Below are 12644 nucleotides of genomic sequence, written 5' to 3' on the forward strand. Positions count from 1 at the left end.
TGTATAGTATGCTCATTCTTATAAAATTATTTTATTGTTTCAATTGTTTGTTATTTTTAATAGAAGCTCTCGTACTCGAGAACTTCCGGAACCTATAGCTAATTGATGCTGCTTGTGGCAGGAGTTGAGAGAAGGAATAGGAATCTGCTGATGTTCTTTGTGAAGAGTAGGAGATTGTAGTCTTTGAGAAATGGGATCAATTATGTATGGCAGCATTCTAAGGTTGGATGGATTTGGAATTTGTAGTTAGTAGCTGGACAGGTGAAATCTAATGTCTTGAGAAAAGGATGCTCAGTTTTTTGAAAGTTGTTTTGAATCAAAGAAGGGAGAGATCTCCTCTTACTTTTGAGCTAAGTGTGGGGAAAACTGGGATCTTTTTTTGGAAGAAAAAGAAACAGGATTATGTTTTGGAAGCATTGAACGTCATCATGCATTGAAGATTCATGCACGAATCTTCATCATGTTGCAGAATTTGAAACTTGGGATGCTTGAGCACTGTAAAGTTTATTGTGTGAGAAGGATGAATGGAGAGCAATATCATTAACAAAACTGGGGTCAGTGAAAGAAGATCGCTTACGTTTATGTTAAGGAAGGGGACGGGATGATTTACCAGAACTTTGAGAAATAGCTGCATTAGTAGTGATATTCGGAGAGAGAGAGAGAGAGAGAGAGAGAGAGAGAGAGAGAGAGAGAGAGAGAGAGAGAGAGAGAGAGAGAGAGAGAGAGAGAGAGAGAGAGAGAGAGAGCACCATCTACCATTACACGGATTGAATCACCCTACAGGGCCGGCCATCTCGGGGGTGGAGTGGGTGCAATGCACCTGGGCCCCACGATCGAGTGGGCACAGTCGGTACACATTTGCGAAAACGTATTATATTTCGAATGTGTTTTTTTTTTTTGTTTTCCTGTGCCAAAATCAGGTAAGATGTTTTACAATACGTTTATTTCGAATCCTTTAATTTTTACCTTTGAAAAATATTTTAGGGCCCCAAAAGGTTTCTTGCACCCGGGCCCCTTTATTGAGAAGGCCAGTCCTGCCACCCTAGAGGAAACTGGCAATCCAGTTACAAAGGTTGGAAGGGAGAACAAAAGGTGTCATTTCTTGAAAAATTCCTATATGTCAGACTATAAAATATCTTGCAAATGACAAATGTCAAGTGCAACGGCACAGACTTCTCCAATTCATGATACGTGTCCAGAGATATCGGTATCTGGTTTTATATCTCGGTCCAGAAGTATCTCGATCAGCTAGCCGTTCTCCCGGTGGTGAAGAAAGTGACTGTTGATTACCTTTTTCGTTGCTTTATAGAGTACCAAGGTGAGACCAGTAATTTGATAATCTTATGATGGCAAACATCATTTTTTTTTTAACCAGTGAAAGCTGAATTTAGGCTTGTTTTCCTTCCCTTCCCATGCTATAGAGTGGTGCCACCTGAGCATAATAGGGTGTTGAGAGAATTAAAGATAGGCCTCAGTTCAGGAACATATCTATTAAGCAAAATTTAGAGAAGAGGATCTTGATACCATCAGAACCAGAACCTTTTGATATCAAGAACGTTCGATATTCTTCTGATGTATTTTTGTCGACAGAGGGCATGTGGTGATTTGTTCCTACTATAGTTAGAAGTAATTCCTTGGTTATCTATGCAGGAGTTCGAAAAAGAAGAATGATGCCATATTTTGGTTTTAGGTGTTGTTATTGCAATAGTGCCTCTCAGTTATTACATTCAAGTTTTACCACATTAAAGTTGTCATGTAGTACTCGTGTTTACTGTGAACAATAAGAATAATAATTTATTTGATAAAATGCGCACGCTTATGGATTCAAAGAATTTTATTTCCTGATTTTTATCTTTAATAACTTTTAGGTCCTCAAACAAGAAGAGGTTTCGCTTTATGGGAAACTATCCTTAACCTTCTCTCGTCATAAACGTATCGCACCTGCAGCTGCCTCATCATTCTTCGTTTCTTCAGGATTAAAACAAAAATCATTTTCCAGGATGACAACATTAGTATGGAGTGTGCTTTATATGAGGTAAAATTCAAATGGCCTTTTACAAGCCAAATCATTCTAGAAGCTGCCTTTGATAAGTATGTAAATAATGATATGCATAAGAGTATTAGCATTCTTCTCAGTTGAGACTTTTAGACTGACTTGCATTTGCTTTTCTGTTATTATCTCCGTAGCGCGACCTTTTCCCTTCGGTTGAAAAGACTGGATTTGAATCCCGTGACGAGGACATGAGGAACATTTATCAGGGCTTTTAAATGGACGGTTGGTAGATTATCCGTCTCATACGAAGCTGTGAGTTTCCTCCCACATGATAGGTAAACCATTCATAAAAATAACTGCAGTTAGCAGGCATAATATATTGGCCTCATTGCCTAAGTTGCTTCTGTCGCATTTCAAGTAATATCATTCTTGTGTTGCACATGACATTTTTACATAGGACGTTATCATCGGCTGCTGCTGCTTACATTGCTGTGTTTTAAAATTATTTCTGTCCTAATGACATTGCCTTAAAGACTTTTCATGAAGATGTGATTGTAGGTGCTTAAAAATGCACCAGAGCCTCGCTTTTACGACATAATTGGTTCCTGAAAACCATCGTTAAGCAAACTGTCGTAAATCGAACTCATAATTTCCACAGCATCATGAATTATATGTTATGTTCTTGAAAATACATTTTGAATTACATAGTGCAAAACTGAAATGGCACTTAAATAATTAAATAATAAAGATACAAATTTATTTCATCATGAAAATTTGAAAATGTTGAAGGGCATGATTTACTATAAAGCGTTTCTTAAAATAAAAATCCACATGCCGTTTCTACTGAACTTAGGAGTCTTTTTTTTTTTCCAATAAATTTTGCTGTAGCATGACAACCTGACCGATAAGGCCTTCGAGCTCCGTTTTATTCAAAACTAGATAATCAGTTTCCACATTTTTCTTACTGGAGTCAATTTTTAAGCCCCTAAGTCTGTAATGAAAAGGTATACAGGTAAGATTAGGTTGTGCAATCTTCGGTAGTTCCTTGTCCTGATATTTCGACAAGTTCCTCCATGGTAGGCTCCTTTTCATGCAAGGTCATCAATGTTTACATCTTTAGGGAGGGCTAGCGTCAACCGATTTGCTCTCCTAACCACAATCATTGCCTTTACCAAAGAAGATTCAAAATCTTCTTCTTCTTTGAGCAATTTCTTCCACACTCTCTTCAGATTGGATTTGGCGAGTTATTTCATACACAAACGCCACTTACGCAACGGATATGCAAAATACTTTGTCACGTGCATCACCACGTGTTCTAGGCAATTATTCAAGAATGCTGCTGGTCAATAATCGTCAATAGTATTGATCACAATGGGAAAAATCAAAGGATCTTTCGGAGTTCGATAAAGGGCTTATTGTGGGTGCCCGTCTGGCTACGATTTTGAAAACAGCGGAACTCATTGGTTTCTCAAAAAAAGTGACCCCCCCTCACTTCGGGTGTTTAATCAGTGGAAAATAACTCACATTGCTTGTCTAAGAGACGCAACTGTAGTCCTAAGACAGTCTGTCAGGAAAGAGATCGCCATCGTCTTGAAAGGTTTGTACGGACAAACAGGACTTCTTGTTTGCAGCAATTGACTGAAGCATTTAGTGAAGGCTGTTACCAACTCCTATTTCACCGAATTATGCGCAGGAAATTGAAAAGAATCGGTATTAGCAGTCGCTAAAGGAGGTCCAACGCAGTATTAAATAAAAGTTTCTAATTCAGTGGCCAGTATGTGTACTAGTTAAAAGATCTGATTCTCGGTTGAACGCTATGGCTTCAGTCAGTCAGCAACCTGCTGGATACGCTTTCCATCACCTCGCTTCTGTTGTCCGGCATTATTTCATAATAGAAAATTTATACCAGTCGTAAAAAAGCGTGGGGATCATAAAGAGTGGTCTACTGTACACTGACATAGCTAAACCTATGTAAGACCAGTTTCGCATGTCTGATGAATGTCTTCTCCGATCACTTTGTTTTGCTGCAGTAAAATCCAACTTTCCAAGGCCGAAAGGATTTTCGCTGTTTGAGATAGGTTAACTCGCTTTCAGCTTAAAAGCTCTAACAATTCTGCTAAACAGTATTCGAATTTAAGTCCTTTCCAACCCAAGATAGCGTTACGGAGGCGACCAAGTTTGCCCGCCCTATTCTATTCTACCCCTTAGGCTACCTGGTTGTTCCCTGTTTCCTTTCGTACTCTTTCTATTCATATAATTCCACGGCCCTTAATCCCTGCTTCAATTGATACTTCGAGTTCAACTTAAACCCTCCAACTACTGAGATAGGATACCTAATTAGTTTACCTATTCTCGTCAGCCTCCTCCCACACCATCACGATAACGTCAATAATGCACACAGTTGAGTATGTGTACGACGTCATTTATTTGCTTGTTTTATGGAAGCATGAATTTAAACCATGTCGAAAGTAAATACACCATATATATCTATCTACATACACACGTCACGCTGGGTAGCGGTAGTTCTGGCAGCAAGAGCCCACTATTAGGACAGTGGTCATAATATTTTAACATGGATACTTATAACACATATGGACGCTGCGGGTATATTGTGCTGCCTCATCAGGATGGCTACTCGTAAATAAGGGCTACATTCAATCGAAAGGATACAATTTGTAACTCAGAGACGTCTTTGGACCACTGAAGATTAGGAAAATTTGCCTTTTTCGGACGAATCTCGTTTCCGACTATGCAGTTGTTGGAAACGTCTACGATGCCATAATCCAGCAGGAACAGACAGGTGGCAGTGTGATGATATAGTAGATAAGGACTACATACTCCTAGATTGAATCTTTCGGGGTGAAAGATTCAATTTCTCTATCCTCTTAATCCCAGAGATGTTCGGTGTGTTTCAAATACTACGAATTCAACAGTTATGGTAAGACCTGGGAGTTACTGTCGTGTTCTGCGAACGATACCATCAACGTGCACCGTCACGTTGGATCATACCATTTGGGAAAACATTTTCCACGAAGGAGTGTTCTTCATCAGTAACAACCCGGTAGCGTTCAGTCTATGGGTATCAGAGTTTCCCCGTAATTTATAGTAAAAAAAAAAAAAAACGCTTCTCATCCCATCACACTGCCACTTGTCCGTTCCATCTGGGTTATGACATCATAGAAGAATCCTCTCCCATACTTTTTGCCTAACCTTTCACCTGCTGTCCACACTTCTAGCTGGAAAAAAGATTCGTCCGAAAAGAGAAATTTTCCCAATCTTCGGTGGTCCAACGACGTCTCTGAGTTACAAACAGTAGCCCTAGACCTCGCTAATTCAGCGTATGGATGGAAAATTTGGGCGCCTACTTCAGATTCTATTCGAAGGATGGTACATTGAGCTGGATTGTGGTCTGTGAACTACTGCTATTCGTCGTCTTGTTAAATTTCAGGTCAGTCGTTCCACAGTGTTTCTTCTATGGGTTTGCACAAGGTAGGATCACTTGCATTCACAGCGAGCATTGATAAAGCGTGAACTTCTACCTATGGCCGGACGACTGCTCTTCTGTTCAGTATCCTTCCACTCTTGGAACACCCTGCAGCATTCTGCTAACAGCTTACAGCAGTGTTTCTCAAACTTTTTTCGACTACAGAACACTTCACAAATCCTGAAATTTTCACGGAACACCTTAGTTATTTTGTAATGTATAAATTAATAATTAATTGGTAATTTAGCTGATTTTTTATTATTAATCAATAATTGATAATTAATTATTAATTAATTAAACGTCATTTAAACCATCATTCAATTAATTTCTGCTGACAAATTAATTTAAAAATGACAAATTCCATAACTTCTCGCGGAACACCTATTCACCTTCCGCGGAACACCGGTTAAGAACCACTGGCTTACATACAGTACTGGTAGTTTCCAACCGAAGTAAATACTTGGTATCGCACTCTTTTTTTATTAAGTCTGCGTTTAATTGCATTTAATTAAATGCAATTTGAGATCACAAAATTAAGAAAAGTATACAACATGCATGTAGTTATTATTCTTCAAGTGAACGTGATGCCTTCTTTTAACTCATTTTTTAAGGCGTGTTACAGCGTAGCACTTTTATATTGTTGCACAATACCGCGGGCATCTGTTGCCTACTTTTCTTAATTTTAAATCCGCCTCGTTTCGTGACGCATTACTCTAAACACTTGAGGTAAAAAAAAAGGACAGAAAAAATTATCAAGACGTAAAAAATATGCGTTTTTCAATATCGTTCATTATCACAACAACCGAAACTAAAACATTTCTCTAGAAGCGATTCGCAACATTCATGCGTAATTACGTGTTGGAGTGAGTTTATTTGCGTACTTACACCAGTCATTTCTGGTCTCTCAGTGCACTGATTTGATTGAAAATCTACCAATAATTATCCGGACACCCCTGTTATTTGAAGTTATGGAACATTCAAGATTTGTTAATAACATAAAAACCGGTGTACAGATAGTAGGAAGCAATATTTCATCGTAGCAGTTGAATACAGGTGGTATGGCAACACGACGTGAAGTCAATGACTTCTAGAGAGGTGTCATCGTGGACTGTCACATTGATGGCATGTCCATACGTGCCATTGCCGCTCAATTAGAGCATCCAAAGTCAACGGTTGGCGATGTGATCAACAAACGGAGACATTCTGGCATCACTGTTGCAGGAAAACACCCAGAGCGGCTGCCGAAAATTACTAACAGAGACAGGAGGGTATTAAAACTGGTGGCACGCAAAAACCGACCACAATCGGCACAGACGTGATGAGTTATAGAGCTCCAATAACACCATGGTGAGCACTAATACTCTACGAAAAGAACTCTATTTACTCGGTTTCTATGGAATAGCAGCGGCACACAAGCCGAACATCACAACGAACAAGGCGGCTCGTCTGGCCTGGCGCAAAGAGCTTGTGAACTAGACAATTGACCAGTGGAAAACGGTACTCTGGAGCTAGGAACAAGGTTCACCTGTTTCCAGTCTGATGGCAGGGTGTGGATGAGGAAGTAGCCTGGTGAACGCTTGTTACCACAGCGTGTGTGTTGTACCCACAGTAGTTTAGTGGTGGAAGAGTAATGGTTTGGGGTGCATTCAGCTGGGTTGTAGTGGGACCACTGGTCGTTGTCCGTGGTGCCATGAAGGCAGTTCAGTATCTTGATATTCTGGATAATGAGGTGCTGCCTACACTATGCCCTCATGCCACATAGCCTATGGATGGTATAAAGAGATGGGTGTTAAACGACTGTCCCGGCCTGACCTGTACAGAGTCCTGACCTCAATCCCATCGAACACTTGTGGGACGAATTGGAGCGGCGATTGAGGTCCAGAGCAACACGTCCTCGATCTGTCTCTGAACTCAGTCTTGCTTTGATAGAGGAATGAAGACACATTCTACCTGATGTCTGCTGCACATTCGTGGAAAGTCTTCCTCAAAGGGTACAGGAGGTGATCAAAGCCAAAGCTGGAGATATATCCAATATTAGGGTTCGCCTGCTGGTATCAGTTGTGAATTGCTAAAGTGTCTGGGTAACTATTGGTAGATAGTGTATAATAGTTCCATATTAATGGCAAACTGGACAAAAGAAAATCATGTCTTCCATCTACTTTCAGTTATTATGGATTTAAATAATATGAATGACATTGTCATATACAAATATCGAAACCATTACGACTTTTCATCATATGTCAATCTATAGATAAAGTCGTAAACCTGAGGGGGGGTAGGGTCAATATAATATGGAAACCTTGTTCTATAAGACTAAACATGATCCTCTTTCAAACTGTTTCAGGCTTCCAGTAAGCAGATTAATGATGGTCTCAGACTGGGTAAATCATCTAAACATATTTAAAACGATTGATTGTCATACTGGGATTTGAACCACTCTCCTAAGTTGGGGGAAAATGAGAGAGAGAGAGAGAAATAGCGCTGCTATTCACTCAGCCAACCACACCAAGATTGACTGGTTCGCATATTACTCTGAGATCATATTTCTGAACTATCGCTGCAGTACTGTCTAACCACAGATGCGAAACCCTCTGCTGGCAATGTGCCAAGAAGAGTCAGTTCATGTTGAAGAGGAAAAAGGAATAAGGTGATGTACGAATTCTTTATCAACACGTGAAATCACGTGTTTTATACGTAAAACTTTCCAAGTGTTGTACAAGCAAAATAATTACCACTTTAAAAACTCAAATTTTCATTAAATAAAGAAAGGCTAATTTTCCGACGTATAATAATAAACACATCCCAAACGCATTGATTACTCTATTATCGGAATGGATTCACCTTCTGCCATGCGCAGAAGTGTCGAGGGGTCTCGCATCTGTGGTCGCACAGTGTACCGAGACAGCTTTTCTTCAGAGGGAATGAAAAATGTATTCCAAAAAAAAATCTTCCGGTTCGGCGCTGGAAGAAGATTTTCTCGCTTGTGATGTGCTGTAACTTCGAAAATATGACCCCAAAAGGGGATCATATTTCCGAAATCTACATCTCGTGAGATTTCTGTAACATTCGCCATGGTAAAATATCTGCAGTCTATGAGATTAGCTGTTTATGCAGAGTCACGTACTACTGCCATTTCGGGTATGTCCTGAAATGCAAGAAAAGGAACATCGCATAGTGGGATATCGCGAACTCCACATAGGAAGCACATTGGGTATACCAAAATACTCTGTTAACAAGTCATATATCTTCACGTGGGATCGAGTGATCATACCTTGATACGGAACTGAAAATATGAATGTCTTTCTGGAAAATGTTCACTGTAAAAAGTACTTGATAGTTTAATCATAAAAAGCGTTTGAACTTGAGCTTGATCTTTTCATCTACCTGAATACAGAATACCGATTCGTTAGCAAGAAAAAGCAAATTGATATGATTGTAACACGATAATTAGCACATTGCACTCAAGAGCAGCTTGCAGCTGAACTTAAAAACTGCTATTCGAATTGAACATTTGTGCCCAACTTATTTAATACTTCTTTCTCTATGTAGTTGGTCAAGTTTATATAATATTGTATTCTTGATGGTGAGAAATAGATAATCATCATCGTCGCAAATCTCTCGTTTGTACCCTCAAAGGGATGTACAAAACACATTGATATACCATTTCATTAAGTTGCATTATTACTAGCTTCCTATCAACAGTTTTCTTCCAAATGAATTTTTTTGTCCATTTTATAATTACGCTCAAATTTTACATCACATCCTTCTAAGGCACTACCAATTGCATCAATCCTTCTAGAACTTGGTCTTCCTCCGAGTTTTTTCTTTCTTTCTTTCTTTCTTTCCTTGCCTGGTATCAAGTACTTGTTTTGCTAACAGTTCCTCTCCCTTTCTGATTAAGTAACTATACCACCTTTAATTAGCTCCGCTCACACATTCCTGAATGTCAATAACAACATCAAGTTCCTTCCTAATATCTTGATTTTTAATGATTCAACGGTATAATCATTAAAATATCTAGTCTTTGATCAGATCCATGGGTTAAAAAAAAGTTTGAACACTGTGTGTACTGATAATTTGTGTGTTGCGCTTCTCTATCATTCCGTATCAATTTATTCAACTGTCTCCCTACCAAAGAACGTAGCTGTATGGGGATTTCTGACGACTTCTCTAATTAGAAGAGGCAAACTGTTCCGTTAATAGTTTTTCGTGATTGTATTAGTCACTGCTTTCAGAAAGAGTATTTTGTTTATCCAATATTTTTCTTTCATTAGAAGCGGAAAGATTACTAAGAATGAGATGTCTTAAAAATTTATTGTGAATGGGAGCTACTCGAATGAGTAGTCTGGAGCTATTTTTTCACTTGGAATTTGTAATTACGATATAAAGTTATCGCTAAGCTCTCTCTCTCTCTCTCTCTCTCTCTCTCTCTCTCTTCTTTATAAGAAATGCTAAATTATTCTACCGCATAAATCAGCTTAAGGAGATAGTTCATTAAACATTAATGAAAATTACGATCTCACGAACCCAGTCGAACGGCTCATTTGCACACTTGCAAGCGTGAAAAGAAACTAATTTTGTTTTGATCCGAGATATCTTGACTATGCCAAAGCAAAATGAACTTACAATTTTTATTCTTGTCAAGCTCATTGAGAACACGACAACTCATAAAATACAACAGAAGAAAAATAGAAGGAATGTCATTGACTAGAAAATGTTTATACCTAGTAAGAAAAGAAAAACAGCGATAATTGAATAGAGTGCTAAGAACAAAAATCTCAATTATCCTAACACCTTCACCCTAATAATTAAACTTCTTAACCTTGCTAGACTTGGATTTGAATTATACTTACTGATATTCGGTACAGCTTATGGCGATCGTAATTGATGTTAATTTGCAGAGCGAATGTTGCATAGCCTCATGACCGTCATAAACATCATCGCTGGAAATTCTGCTTCGAAACTACCGTATATTCCGGCGTATAAGTCGATACTGGAATTTTTTGAGTTTATATAGTATACTCGTCGTATAAGTCGACTCGAAAAATTTCTTTAAAAATAAAAAATTATGACAGTTTTTAAGTAAAATTTTTATACAGGCGTCAATCACTAGGATTACAACTGCCTTTTTAGTCTCCATTCTTTGTGTTAGCAAAAGATATAAAATACTTAGTTGACAAAAGAAATTTCATTTCGTATTGACCAGTTGACCAACAGTGAACTAAAGTGCAATGGCGCCTTTTAAAAGAATGAAATATGACGCGAGTTTTAAGTGCAAAGTGATTAAATTGCAAAAGAAAATACTAACTGTGTTGCTGTATGTTCGGAGTAAACGAAAAACCAGTTCGCGATTGGAGAAAAAATGAAACTTTAATAATGAAAATGCCAAAAAAATAAGTGCGTATTACGGAAAGGAATTTTTAAGTGGCCTATTCTGGAAAATAATGTTGTGAATTGGTTCGAGAAAATCGCCAAAATGGACTCATTATAACGAGAAATAATATTCGTTTATTTGCTTTGAAGTGAGGCAGAGCAAATAAAAAGGACAGCGAAAACTTCAAAGCTGCAGCGAGTTGGTGAGGCCGATTTATGGAAAGGAAAAATTTAGTGCTTCGACTAAAAACGAAAATCGCACAGAAGCTGCCAAAGGATTTCAATGATAAATTATTAAGCTTTCAAAGATGTATAATTGCTAAAAGAAAGCAAAAATTTATTGTCTCAAATCGGAAATATGGATGAAACTCCAGTTATGTTTGACATGATCGGGAATAGAACAGTAGAATTGAAGGGAAGTAAAACTATTTCTTTAAAAACAACTGGAAATGAAAAAAGCCGTTTCACATTTCCATTTACTTGCTTGTATGGCTGATGGTACTAAATTAAAACCTATGATAATTTTTAACAGAAAAACAATGCCAAAGATCAAAATTCCAAGAAACGTTTTTGTCCATGTTCATGAAAATGGTTGGATGGACGAAGCAGTAGTTAAGCTGTGGATAAAAAAAAATATTTGGAATACACGACAAGGTGCATTAAAAAATCCAAACAGTCTTTTAGTGTGGGACATGTTCAAATCCCATTTAACGGAGAGCACAAAATCCTTATTAAGAGAGAGAATAATACCAATATGGCAGTGATTCCAAGTGGGTTAACTTCACTAGGTGCAACCGTTGGATGTTTGTATAAACAAGCCATTTAAAGACAGTTTACGAAAATAGTGGAATGCCTGGATGCAAGAAGGAGAGAAAAGTTACGCAAAAGGAGGACAAATGCGAATGCGTCTTTGGTAACTATGTGTGAATGGGTAACGAAAGCATGGGATGAAATAAAACCAGATACAGTAATAAAATCTTTTAAAAAATGTGCTATATCTAACAAATTAGATGTCTCGGAAGATGATTTTGTCTACAATGATGACGAAATTGATGCTAAATCTGATGGAGAAAACGAATACAATTTATATGACGATATACCGGAAGAAATTATAGAACCAGAGTACAATGAACTTTTCATACATTCAGACAGTGAAAATAAAATTTTAATTATGTAGTTACCTACCTATTTTCTTTTGTAAATAAATAATTATATAACACGTAAATAATTTTTTCTGTAAATAAATTTGATATAAGTTGAAATATTTTTACTTATTTACCCTTTTTGTATATTGCCTAATAAATTTAACAGAGTGCGATACTAGTTTTTTCTTGGTAAGCAATCAACTTTTGACCCGGCGTATAAGTCGACCTAAAAAATTTAGTACTTTTTTTTCAATGCTGAAAAGTCGACTTATACGCCGGAATAGACGGTATTTGCATTAATGATGGAAACGTATATTTCAAGATGAATTTTGCAGAACAAATAGAATATGGTACATTAATTTAGAAAAATGAAAGACGGAAACTTAAATTTATGTAAAACGAAATTATTAGCTGCAAAATGTTCACCTAAATATCATAGGTATCAACAACAATGGTACACAAAATAAAATTACAATAAAAGAATCAATTTTTAGGAAAATAGACGGCCAGTAAATTCCCAATTATTAAAAAAATACATTAAATAATTAAGATTTTGCATTAAAATGATATAATAATATTTCCCATAAAGGGGATAACCGAAGAAGGCCATCAGATCTGTTTAAGTTCGGTCGGTGTAGAAAGGTCTCAC

The 12644-nt window shown here is 37.5% G+C and overlaps 1 protein-coding gene across 2 annotated transcripts in view; it reads left to right on the top strand.

The window, feature by feature from the left end:
- The first annotated feature begins 1873 nt into the window (after nucleotides 1-1873).
- Nucleotides 1874-12644, top strand: part of Atx-1 (Ataxin 1) — a 116213-nt gene continuing 105442 nt past the window's right edge. For both annotated transcript variants that reach the window (XM_090407883.1, XM_090407880.1), the window contains exon 1: nucleotides 1874-2035. The gene's annotated coding sequence lies outside the window, so the exon portion shown is untranslated. The remainder of the gene's footprint in view (nucleotides 2036-12644) is intronic.

This window comes from Typopeltis vanoorti, chromosome 18, assembly GCF_054136105.1.
Source record: "Typopeltis vanoorti isolate ZY-2024b chromosome 18, IOZ_Tvanoo_1.0, whole genome shotgun sequence".
Taxonomy (NCBI): domain Eukaryota; kingdom Metazoa; phylum Arthropoda; class Arachnida; order Uropygi; family Thelyphonidae; genus Typopeltis; species Typopeltis vanoorti.